This window comes from Empidonax traillii, unplaced genomic scaffold (assembly GCF_003031625.1).
Source record: "Empidonax traillii isolate 1590-97213 ecotype Southwest subspecies unplaced genomic scaffold, ASM303162v1 scaffold178:size2223814, whole genome shotgun sequence".
In the NCBI taxonomy this organism is placed as follows: Eukaryota; Metazoa; Chordata; class Aves; order Passeriformes; family Tyrannidae; genus Empidonax; species Empidonax traillii.
The window spans coordinates 276329-287758 of NW_020955371.1; positions in this window are offsets into that span (position 1 = coordinate 276329).

Genomic DNA, 11430 nt, shown 5'->3' on the forward strand with positions numbered 1-11430 from the left:
GAAAATTGTCTACCACTAACTGCTAATGCCATGAATGGCTTCATTCTGTATATAAAAAGTTTTAATAAGGGATATTTTCGAGTTTTAAATTATAACAAGTTTCTGTTCCCTGAAATGAATTTGCAATATCACCCTATTGTGAGAATAGCTCATGTAATTTATGGCATCTATTTTTATTAATATTACTATTATTATCTATTTATTTGAAACAAGGAATACATACAACCTCAGGTAATGAGACAGAATAAATGCTGAGGTAAAATAAAGATCACTTCAAAATCTCTTTCTGTGTTTTCTGTCAGATCTGACTCCAAGGCCAAAACCACATCAGTCTCATCACAAAGACTATGAGCTTGCGAGCTCAACTGGAGGCTCATCTTCAGTGCATGTATGCCCTATATAGCCCCAAACAGCTCAGGGAGCACACCAAGCCTGCTAAAGATGCCCAGAGACAGACTAAAGGGTGTCTGTAGCATTTCTGCAAGGCAGCTCTGGGAATCAAAGGCAGAGACTTGTAGATGTAGCACAGCAGCAGTCTCAGTCGTGTCATAATTTCATTTTGTTCTGATGTCTATACTCAACCATGTTATGCTTCTTTAAATATTTCATGTCTATGCACTGTCCTGAGGTTTATTATTTATGCAATAGATGAAAGCTCCTAAATTTTTGCTTGAATAACACACTACTATGGAGAACCGACTCATCAAGGTTAACCATTCTTCTTGCTTACCACCTTCAAAAATTACGTCCTCAAGAGGAATCGCACAACTAAGTCAGATAGTGTGGGCAAATTTAATTAAGTAAATGTCAGAGTCCACAGTTGTTACAGATGACATAAAGAGAAAAAAGAGATAGGGCATAACCTTGAGGTACTTGTTATTGCTGCCAAATGCTTTAAAGGATTGTTCACCTGGACATGAAGCTTTCAGTCTGTGGCACTGTTAATATATGTGTGTATCACAGCATGTCCCTCAAAATAAGATTCCGGTGTGATGTTTCTTACTCTTATTGAAGAAAGCTGAGGGTGTAAGGGAATAAAATACAAAGGCCTCTGCCAGAGCAGTTCTGACACCCATGCACTCGTTAGACAGGAGTGATCTGGACCCAGTGCTGCTCTTTAATTGCAACCACAGCAGGTAAGCCCAAGATTTCCCCAGCTCAAACCTACGCTGGCAAATGGCCAGTGACCTTGGGCAGGCCACACGTTTGTATCAAACGTTGCATCCGAAGCTATCCTCTGCTTTACTACCAGAACAGGCTGCTAGAAGGGAGGCATTGGGTTGCTAGGACCCGGCTGCCCCAACTGAGATAAGCTGGGCAGTGGGACCCCGAGCATTGTCTGGAAGACCTTTTTTAACATCTCATCATACACTAACTTTGCAAAAATAGCTATATCCTCTAAATACTTAACAAGTCTTTCATTCACTGACCCATCTATACTGATTGTAGGGAGAAAATACAGTATTTGTCCAGATGTTTATAAATCCCAGAAGAGTGATTAAAAATCTGCCACTGATGGAGCTTTGATATCCTGCTGTTCTTCTGGGGCTCAATATGTGCCCATCAACTTTAGCCCCTTGCTCTGGGAGAGACACAGGAGACATCTAGCTCCACACTTTTCCTAATTTCAGCAAGAAGGATCCTTCCTGGGAGCCCTTGGTGCCCATCCATTGCCAACCCATGGAAAAGGATAGAACAACTCTAGAACTTGCTTTCCTTCAGCAATGCACACCCAGGAGTTACAAAGCTTACACAGGACCGCCAGAGAAAAGAGTAAAACCTACTGTTCCCATGGCATCATTAAAAGGCATTTAGCTGAAATGACCCAATGACTTGGCATTGTGAAGAAGAAACTTCTGTGCATTTTCCAACTGACTTGTTATAGTGCACCCATATTCATTTAAAGCTGGCCTGGGAGTGGCAGAAGGAAGCAGCAGGAGGATTACAGAGTTAATTAAGTTTCAGAAGCAGAATAAGAAATGAATGAGGAGTCACATAGAGAAATAAACCTTTAACAGAACTTCTAAAAGAATCTGCAATAAACTAACCAGCTCAAAATAAACCCAAGATTAAGATGGAAGAAGGAAGGGGAAATTAGAGGCAATGGCTTATAGGAATAATTCTGCCCTAGGAAAACAATTTTAATGCTTATAAATGACACAAATATATCAATTCTCTAGTTTGAGCTATCATAAATAAATAGGAAAACACCCTTCAGGCTATTCATTTTTGGAACCACAGCATAAAACAGTTTAATTTTGTTTTAAGAGGATACTGGCTGTCTATAGAATAACTTAATGATTACAAGATAGTAACTATTAAGGTTTAGCAACCATTCTCTATATTTGATATTTCAGTATGAGGCAGTGAGGTGGAGGGCTTTTTATTTTTATTTATCAAGAGTCCATAGAGCCATCTCTAATCGTTTATGTGGAATATAGTTGTTATTCCTAGGCAGAAACAATCTTCAGAATTTTTCAGACAGCCTCACGATGAGAGAAGTTTTCCTGTAATGTAATAACTGTTGGAAAATTGCCCTTTCTAGGCATCCTTTCTTAGGCTCTGTTCTGATAGGACTGAGCTAAAATAAAAGCACAAGAAGTGAATATGCACAAAGAGAATTTGTTGTTTGATTCACATTCCCCAAAGAGTGTTAATGCCTTCAGAGATGTCAAATCATAAAGGATATACTGCACAGAAGCACTGTGTGAAAGAAGAGGTGAACATTATTAGAATTCAGAAATAATGAACTAACATGGTTGGCTGGTACAAGTGACACTGATTTACACCAGCTTAGGGTCTCCTATGTTGATGCTTTGGTATGTGTCTTGAAACACACTCTGGTTAAGCAGCCTTTTAAAACAATTCCTATGTACACATACATTGCTAAAAATTCAGAGTTCTCCTATGCTTGACATATAGGTTGTCTAAAAAACTTTTGTTCCTGAGAAATGTGGGCTATATATTAATAAGGGGAACCAAGAAGAGGTTTACTGCAGAGCTTGCTCTCCAGCAGGCCCTGCCTCTTCTCCCTGGTAATGTTTCTTCTCCCTAGCAGTCTCACTGCTTCTCTGATCACTGCTATTCCCCTTCCACCCCACCTATACAGTCAGAAATTAAGAAAGGGAGGACCATCACCCCCATCTGCCTCACCTGGGTGTAAAGCATACTGCTGCATCTGAGGGAGGGTACTGGAAGCTGTGGGCTCTAGAAGCATATGGTTGTATGAGCAGTACTACACAAAAGTAAAGTAATTTGCTAGTGTTACTTTTCTTTTTTCAAATATTCCTAAAGCTAATTACAAAGGGTTAGAGGATTGTTCCTGTTCCTGCTCAGAAATTATAATTTGCTGTCAGGCTGGGGTGGCAGTCATCATACAGTAAGGAAAAGCCAGAGGTGGTACTGCAGCACTGGTGTGGAGGAACATACCATTTCCCACTTCCCAAAGTAGTTATGAGCAGGGCACAGTCAGAACAGCTCCAGCTGGGATAATAGCACAGCAGGGTTGGCTCACTCTCAGCTTCCTGGGAATGCAGGTGAGGAGACAGCACACTGCTTGTTGGACACCCCATCAGCTGGGGGTAATCAAAGAGAAGGTGCCAGTTAAGCCTGGCTGAGGACCACAGTCAGTAAACTGAGGAACAGCTGCTGTTTGATAAACATTCCTCGTAAGGGATACACCCATTGTCTCCACAAGTACAAAAGAAAATAGCTGTATCCTGACTGTTTGCCATGGAATCCTCCATCCCAGCCGTGCTGGGTTAAGCTTGGTGAACAGCATTGCAGATGGATTTTAAGACTACATGCTGAAAGTAGCAAAAAGTCAATTAGGATAAAACCTCAAGTCTGAAAGGGCTAAGTACTGAGCACCTTCATTACCCACAAAATCATATGAAACAGAATAGACAATTAACTTGCAGTCACTGATAGGCAGTGGCAAGCACTTAAGGACTCCCACACAAGCTGTTCATCCTCTTTTCAAGAGAACAATAAGTAAACCATTAAAACAAGACATACAAGTTGAATTTAACATGAAAAATCAGCCTTCATTGAACATGAATATGACAATCTCATTTCCTACAATGGTTCTCTGTACAAAGGCAAAATCACTTACTACTGTATCATGAATCCCCAAAGTATAATATTAATAAGAAAAACTTCCTGTTACTGCATAATAGAAAAGCGCAAATTCCCGAAAGATAACAACTGAATAGAAAGAAAGAAAAAGAAAGAAAGAAAGAAAGAAAGAAAGAAAGAAAGAAAGAAAGAAAGAAAGAAAGAAAGAAAGAAAGAAAAAGGCTGAGAAAGGAAGGTGAGTTTTTTTGATAGCCCAAACACAATACATTCTAATTAGAATTATTTTATTAATTCAGATTTTATTTCCATTAATATTTTTCTACGAATTCAAGTAGCTGAAAAAAGAAGGTTTATTTCTTTTTTTATGCATCTCTGCTGTTGGAATTAACCCTTCAAGAAGCAAAAAGAGTGATGGATATTGCTGCATGCACTTAAAGCCAATTGTGCTACTTACACCTTTAGATCAGCTTCAAATCAAATTGTAGCAGGTAAGCAATTGCTCACAGTGCTTATGTGATTCAGCTGTTTAGGTCTCGTGAGACTGCTAAAGCCATCACTTCAGGCTTACTGGTAAGAGCTACGTCAAATTATTTTGTAACAATTTGGGTTCTTATATATCTATTATTTATTACCTCAGTGATTTAAAACACTGTGGAAATTTTTGTGGTTTTTTGCTGCTGAACTGAGCTAGATTGGCTGAAGAAGGGGGGAGAGAGAACCATGAGAGCAAACAGAGCTATTTTGCTGGCTAAATGAGGCTGATTACTTTTGTGCTGGGCAAGTCTGCCACAACAGGTATTACTCATGAGCTTTGCAATATTGGTATATGCCACTTTCCTCTTAATCCTTCTCCTATATATTAATCATTTTTCTATATATTCCTTCTCTTTTTGTGTTTTCTTGTTCTGTAAGGACAAGTAATACATTGACAAGAGTAAAAACTTGAGTCCTTTCCTGGTTTCCATTTTCCTGAAAGAAGTGTGAGATGTCTATAGCTGTGCAAGTTAGAGATGGGTTTGGATCATACAGTTCTCTAAGCCTCTGCCCAGCACAAGATTTTCCTGCCCTGTAGCCCAGTTCATTTTTAAACATCCCAAAAATGGAGCTTCCCCCTTCACTTCTGCCATAGCCTCATCTGCTGCACTGAAGAGGTGTTGTCAAAAGCTGGCCAGAGTCTTAACCCAACTTTTCTTGGAATATAACCACCTTTCCATTACAGCTGTGCATAACCTCAGGGTAGTCTGAGAGCAATCAGTGACTATTACATATAAATACCACTTTGTTAGAAGTGGTGCATGTACTGTTAAAGTACATAATTGGTGCCCTACAACGCCCTTAGCTTGCACCTAGATGTATTCCTGGATATGCTGTAATAAGGCACTTCAGGAGGTATTCACACATCTAACTTCAGCTGGCCTATATAGCCGACTGGAAAAGGTAGGCCCCTAATTCAAGTGCTACAGATTGCTCTCTGGAGATGACTACTTTTTCCATTAACTTTGTAAGGTGTTTGGATAGTTCATTTCCATGCTTCAATTAGATGCCTAAAGTTTGAAGATGTGAATACCCTACTTTGTGACTTTACTATCTTCGATCTCTTCTGGCTATGCTCTATATATCAAATTACTTGACAAATTTGGGCTTACAGGATGGTAATTACCAAGCTCTCTTTCTTTCTTTTCGGTCTTGCTCGGCTAAATTGTACTTCTATAATGAAGAGCTGGCACTTATTTCTTGTGATCAGAATTGCCCTTCCCTGTTGCTTTATCTCTGTTCTTCATACTTCTGCTGTATTTCTCAGCCTATAGTAATTGTTTCTATTTCCACTCAGTCTAATGTTTGTGCAGTTTGCATAATAACTACTTAATTCCCAACCTGAAACCAACAGTGTTATGATCTGTGAGATTTGAGGAAAGTCAAAAAGACAAATATTTCTTAACCTGCCAGAATATTATTATTCTGTCTCAATAAGAATATCATATATCATAAGACACATTTTTTCTCCAGATCATGTAATTGTAATAAGAAGGTAATATTCTGTGCTTAAACACATTTATCGCTTCTGTTACTTTCTCTTCACTGTTAAATACTTTTATAACATTGGCTAACTAAAAACTTATGATTTGTTACAGATCTTCCAGAGCTGCTGACAGAGCTAATTGCTAAATTGCCACTGATCTGTACTCTGGGTAACTTTATTACCTGCCTTCATGTCACCTCCAATCCTTTTGCACAGAAGCTTTGTAAGGCTCTAACATGTATTGAATTTGACCAAACAAATTGACCATCCTGTTTCATGTGAGAACAAGATTTAGTAATTTGACTGTATCATTTTTTAAAAGATCACTCACTTTGCTTTATTTCATTTCACTTTCCTTTTCCCATTTTGTCTGCTTTCCAGTAAGTCATTCGTGTTTCTTTTCAGTCCATTCTGGGGTGGCAGAGCTCACTACCTCTCCAGAACTCAGAGCAGAATACACTGCCTGATCGATATTCTGTAGTGATCCGGAATCACTAATGATGTTCACCAGCATTTGCACATGCAATAGCTGAGCATTCCTCAAGGCCATCTGCATTCTTCACTGGGGGTATCATGCAGTTGGAAACAGTGTTTGTGATGCAGACACAGGCAGAAACCCAATAGAGCAAAAGATGGAGTCGAAATAACTAATTATTTAGCTCCAAATTGAAGAATAAAGTAAGAATTAATATGGCCACTCAGCCTAAAACAATAATATTTTTAAAAGACTAGGTTACACATTTTTTTACTCTTCAGTAAAGTTACTTTTTTCTGGCTTTGTCACCTACTTTCTGCTTTTTCCTAAGCTCTTCAAGTGATATTAAGTTTGTTATGTCAGCATGTTAGTCAATCCTATTGCAGCTTTTATCAAACTGGCAGGCTCTGGCTCTGTGGTGTTTTTATGACATGGTTGCTCTGACAGATTGCTCCCACATGGCACTGGAAAATGCAGTGACTCAAAGAAGCAGGTGGGAGCATGCACTTTCAGCCAGCTGATTCAATGAATTAAAAACTCTCACAGAGTTTTTAGGTTAGGCTTATAGATATTATAATACTATCTTCCAAACACATACCTGTACTGAGAGACTGTGCAAATTATTGCCTTACTAACTTCAGAAATAATTAGGAAAGGCAGAAATCCCAGGTTTAACTCTGTTTCAGTGTCTCACACATTCATATACAGGAAATTTTGTGATCAGACCAGTACTCCTATGGTCCCTTATCCTGTCTTGGGGTAGCAGACACTATTAGATATTTCAGAAGACATGCACAAAATGAACACAAAATAATGGTTCTTTAAAATTCGTAAAGTTTATTGCAGCTCTCACTTTCTAAAGGTATATTTATGTCTTGATGTGAGATTCCAATCAATGAAAACCTCTGTTAAAGTTTACTGTTCTCCCTATTGTAGTTCTTGGTCACTTTGTTAGCTATTGAAAAGTCGTGTTTAAGAATTCTGCTGAAATACAAAGTGTCAGCAGTAGCATTCAGCAAGTAGATGAATAGACTGCTCGTTGTGTGGAAAAAAAACTCCGACAACAAACGCAATTTTTTTCCATTCAGCCACTTTGAGTTTGCCAGTTTCTAAGCCTGTTTTGTGCCTTTCTGTCCATGGATTACTCGCTAGAGTAAAAACAAACTAATGGTTTACCTGCTCTAAAGTTCTTGTTATCATTAAATGTTTTTGATATGAGATTTCTTATTCCTTTGCCCCTAAATGAAACAAAGTTCAGCCTTCTTGTTCCCCTTTTTCGTCTTTGTGTCTGTATTGTTCCCCATTGCTTCTTTTGACATTCCTTGTTTGCCAGTGATTTTTGCAGCCTTTGACCACAAATCATAGTCACACATGGAGGTCTTAAATCTCCATATAAACACATATAATTCATATTTAGATACTGTCCATACTCATACAGGAACCATTTTTATTGCTTCTAAGAAAAGGATGTGGCAGAATGGGAAGGTGCAAGTAGGAGGAGAGGGAATAAAACTAAGTGAGCTTCTGTGGTGATCAGAAACAAAATGAAAAATAGATGTTTCCAAACTCCCTAGAGGCTGCAGGAAGCCCATGTGCCTCCTCACAGGTTATATCCACCTTGCTACCTGTGCATTATTAGCAAGGTTGATTTGCATTGTGGTTAAGTTCTACTCCAGTGAAATTTGTTATCAAATGTGCAGGGAATCTTGAAAAAAAAAAATTCTCTGTTATTCTGTTTCTCACCCTAATTTCTTCCTTATTTCTTTGAGGAAAAATTATTTCTGCATTTCAGGTAATTATTAACATCAATAGTATATTTGTATATGTTACTATTTAATCTTTACCATGCAAGAATAGATGATAATTTACATCACATTCACTACAGAACCCAAATCTTTCTTACTTGCATACTTACTCAGAGTAATACAAAGCATACTGCAAATTTCAGATGAAAACCCCATCCATTAACAAGTTGCCCCATTAATGGTTAAAAGTAAGTTAGTACACCTAACACCTTCCTGCACCTATTTGTTAGAATTTAAACAAGCAACATGAATATTTTCAAGATTTTAATTTCCTTGATGTTTTTATATGGATGCACACCATCTATCATCAGTTTTCTATCATATTGAAAGGCCAATGTAAAGGTTTGGCATGATCCTTGGGCCAAAATTTTCTGGACTAAACTTTCTGAAATCAGTTTAGTGACATTGAAGGGACTTTCATACAGGAATTTCTGCTGTTAAATGCACACCAGAAGATGTCTCCAATATTTATTTTTAAATATTTCTGCAAAGCACTATATTAGCTCTTTCAAAGATAGAATTTTGCACATGTTGGTGACCACTTTAAAGTATTTAGAATTCTCTAATTGTCACCTGAAAATGGGGTTTGGATTTTTTTTCTTTGTTGTTGTTTCCTTCTTTTCCCTCCTTCAATGTCTATCATGGCAAATTCTAGAAAAAGAGATAAAAAGCAGGTTTCCCATTACAGGACTTATGGCTTTGGGACTGCAAGGTGCACCAAGAGATAAGAATTCAGAATTTAAAAAGAGCATGATAAGGCTCTCTAAGACCATTTCACTCTCTGAAACTACCTGTTCTAGGAGACCCTTTCTGGGTGTGCATTTTATTTATCAGAGAGCTTTGGTCAGTGAAACAGTAGCAAGTGACTACTGCAACTAGACTGGAACCAGCAAATAATACATCTGTGAAGAGCTCTTCACTGTGAGTCAAACTCTGGTGAACACACTGTTGTAAGTACTCCGAAAATGCGTGGACTGTGAGGGGAAGGAGAAAAGCAGAGCTTTTTGGATAGCTATGCTATTTCAGAGTTAAGAATGTGTTGTGAAAGTTCAGCTGTACAACAAATTACATGTATGCTAAGTGTAGGCTAGTGTTACTAGAGTGCACCATTTTGTAAAATGTTTAAATATGGATCAGAATATGAATGTAAAAACCTTGTACAATCTAATCTGCTTCCCACACATACGCCAGAGCAAATAATGATGTGATTTGAGAGACATAATGGCAATATTGTGCCTATAATGCATTTGCCCAAAGGTACACTTCTGCATATGTTTTCTATTCATTTTAGTTTTCTATTGCACATTTCTCTCAACTTAATTATTCCATTGATTGTAATTAGGCTCCCTCTAAGTCTCTGAGTGTAGAGTGCATTTTCAAAATAAATATGAGCAAGCTGACTTGCTTCTGAAGCTTTTTTTAAACTCTCTCAGCTCTATAAAATGCCTAACACTTTATCTGAGAACGCAAATGCATTTTATTTTAGAGACTACCTCTGTCTTTATCCATTTTAAAAAGAGAGAGGAAAAATCTACTGGTTTTCAAACAATTGAAATCAAATTTATGGCAATTTTTTTAATCCATTATTCTTATTATTTCTATAACACTAACACCTATTAAAATATGGGCATCCCTGCAGAGATGACTATTGTTTCATAGTAGTGGCTGAACAGACATACATTAGGGAACACTTCCTGCCCAAAACCAAGGTTTATGCACAGGTACCTTGGATGGACTGAAGACAAGAGCAGAAAGTATGAAAGTAACTAGATAGTAGCAGAACTAACTGTGTAACTAGATGTATTTTTGGCATAAAACAGTAGTCTCAGTTTGCCACCTGTCTAACCGTCTCAACATTGCAACCTATTTTCATAACCGGAAGAAATTCTTTTGGTTCTCATATGTTTATATAGTATTGACCTGGCTCAGTATTATATTGCCACTGTAGTACCTGATGGCTGTTTTTCCTCTCTCTCCCTCTCCCTCCTTCCCCAAAGCCACAAAACCAAATGGTGTCACAGTTACTTTATAATATGAACAATAAACTATATGTATGTGTATATATATATTCTTCTGATATGAAGGTGCTGTAAGAAGCTTGCATGTAATTTCATCTAGCCTAATTAATGACCACTGAGATTCCTTAATACCTTATCATTACCATGTCCAGTGCATTCATATTATGTGACTGTAATATGTTCTAAAACAGAATAATTTGAAATCTGTAGCTATCTAAAGATTTCTGGTGACAGCTGATACCAGATTTGAACCAAAACAAAGCGAAAAAATATTTAATTAGAAAAAGCTACCAAAAATCTCTTGTACACAGTAGGGTATAGATTTGGATATAGTATATCATCAGATAAAACATAGCATATGCAACACCATATTGTAGCAGGATCACTTTCTTACATTAAGCCATTTTGTGTCTTCTTAATATACCCAAAATAGAATGGTTATCCAAAAATATATTTTTACAGAAAACTGATATTCAATCTCTTTTTAAATATTTGTTGAAACTAGTAATCAAATTTTTACAACCCTCTATAACGTTTTGTCTATAACATATCAGGTGGGATTGACTGGGGACAATGCCACTCTAAGTTCCCAGTCTAAGTTCTCAAGTTTCATAAGTTTGGTGCTTAATTTAATAAAAATTGATGTCTAAAATAGATCAGGTGAGCTGCACCATGCACATATTTCTTTGTCAGCTCTAAAGGCAGCGTAGAGCAGCTGTCAATAGAGATGTCACTGTAGAGATCTAAAATTAAGTAAGGTAGTTCTCATCCTTTATTTCATTTGGCTTAATATTTCCTAGTGAGTCCAGATGGCAACTATTAGGACTTAACCCTGCAATAAAATACATGATGTAGTACAGAAAGAGGGATTTACAACAGAATTATAAGAAACATTGTCATTTTGTTCTTGTTTGGAGAAGCACATGGAATAATCAAAATGCACATTTCATTGCACCTCTGGTGAGACACATCAACTTTTAGCTGCCTGTGGACCCCTTCCTTGTTTTACAACTGCTTCTGCTTATTTATTAAGTC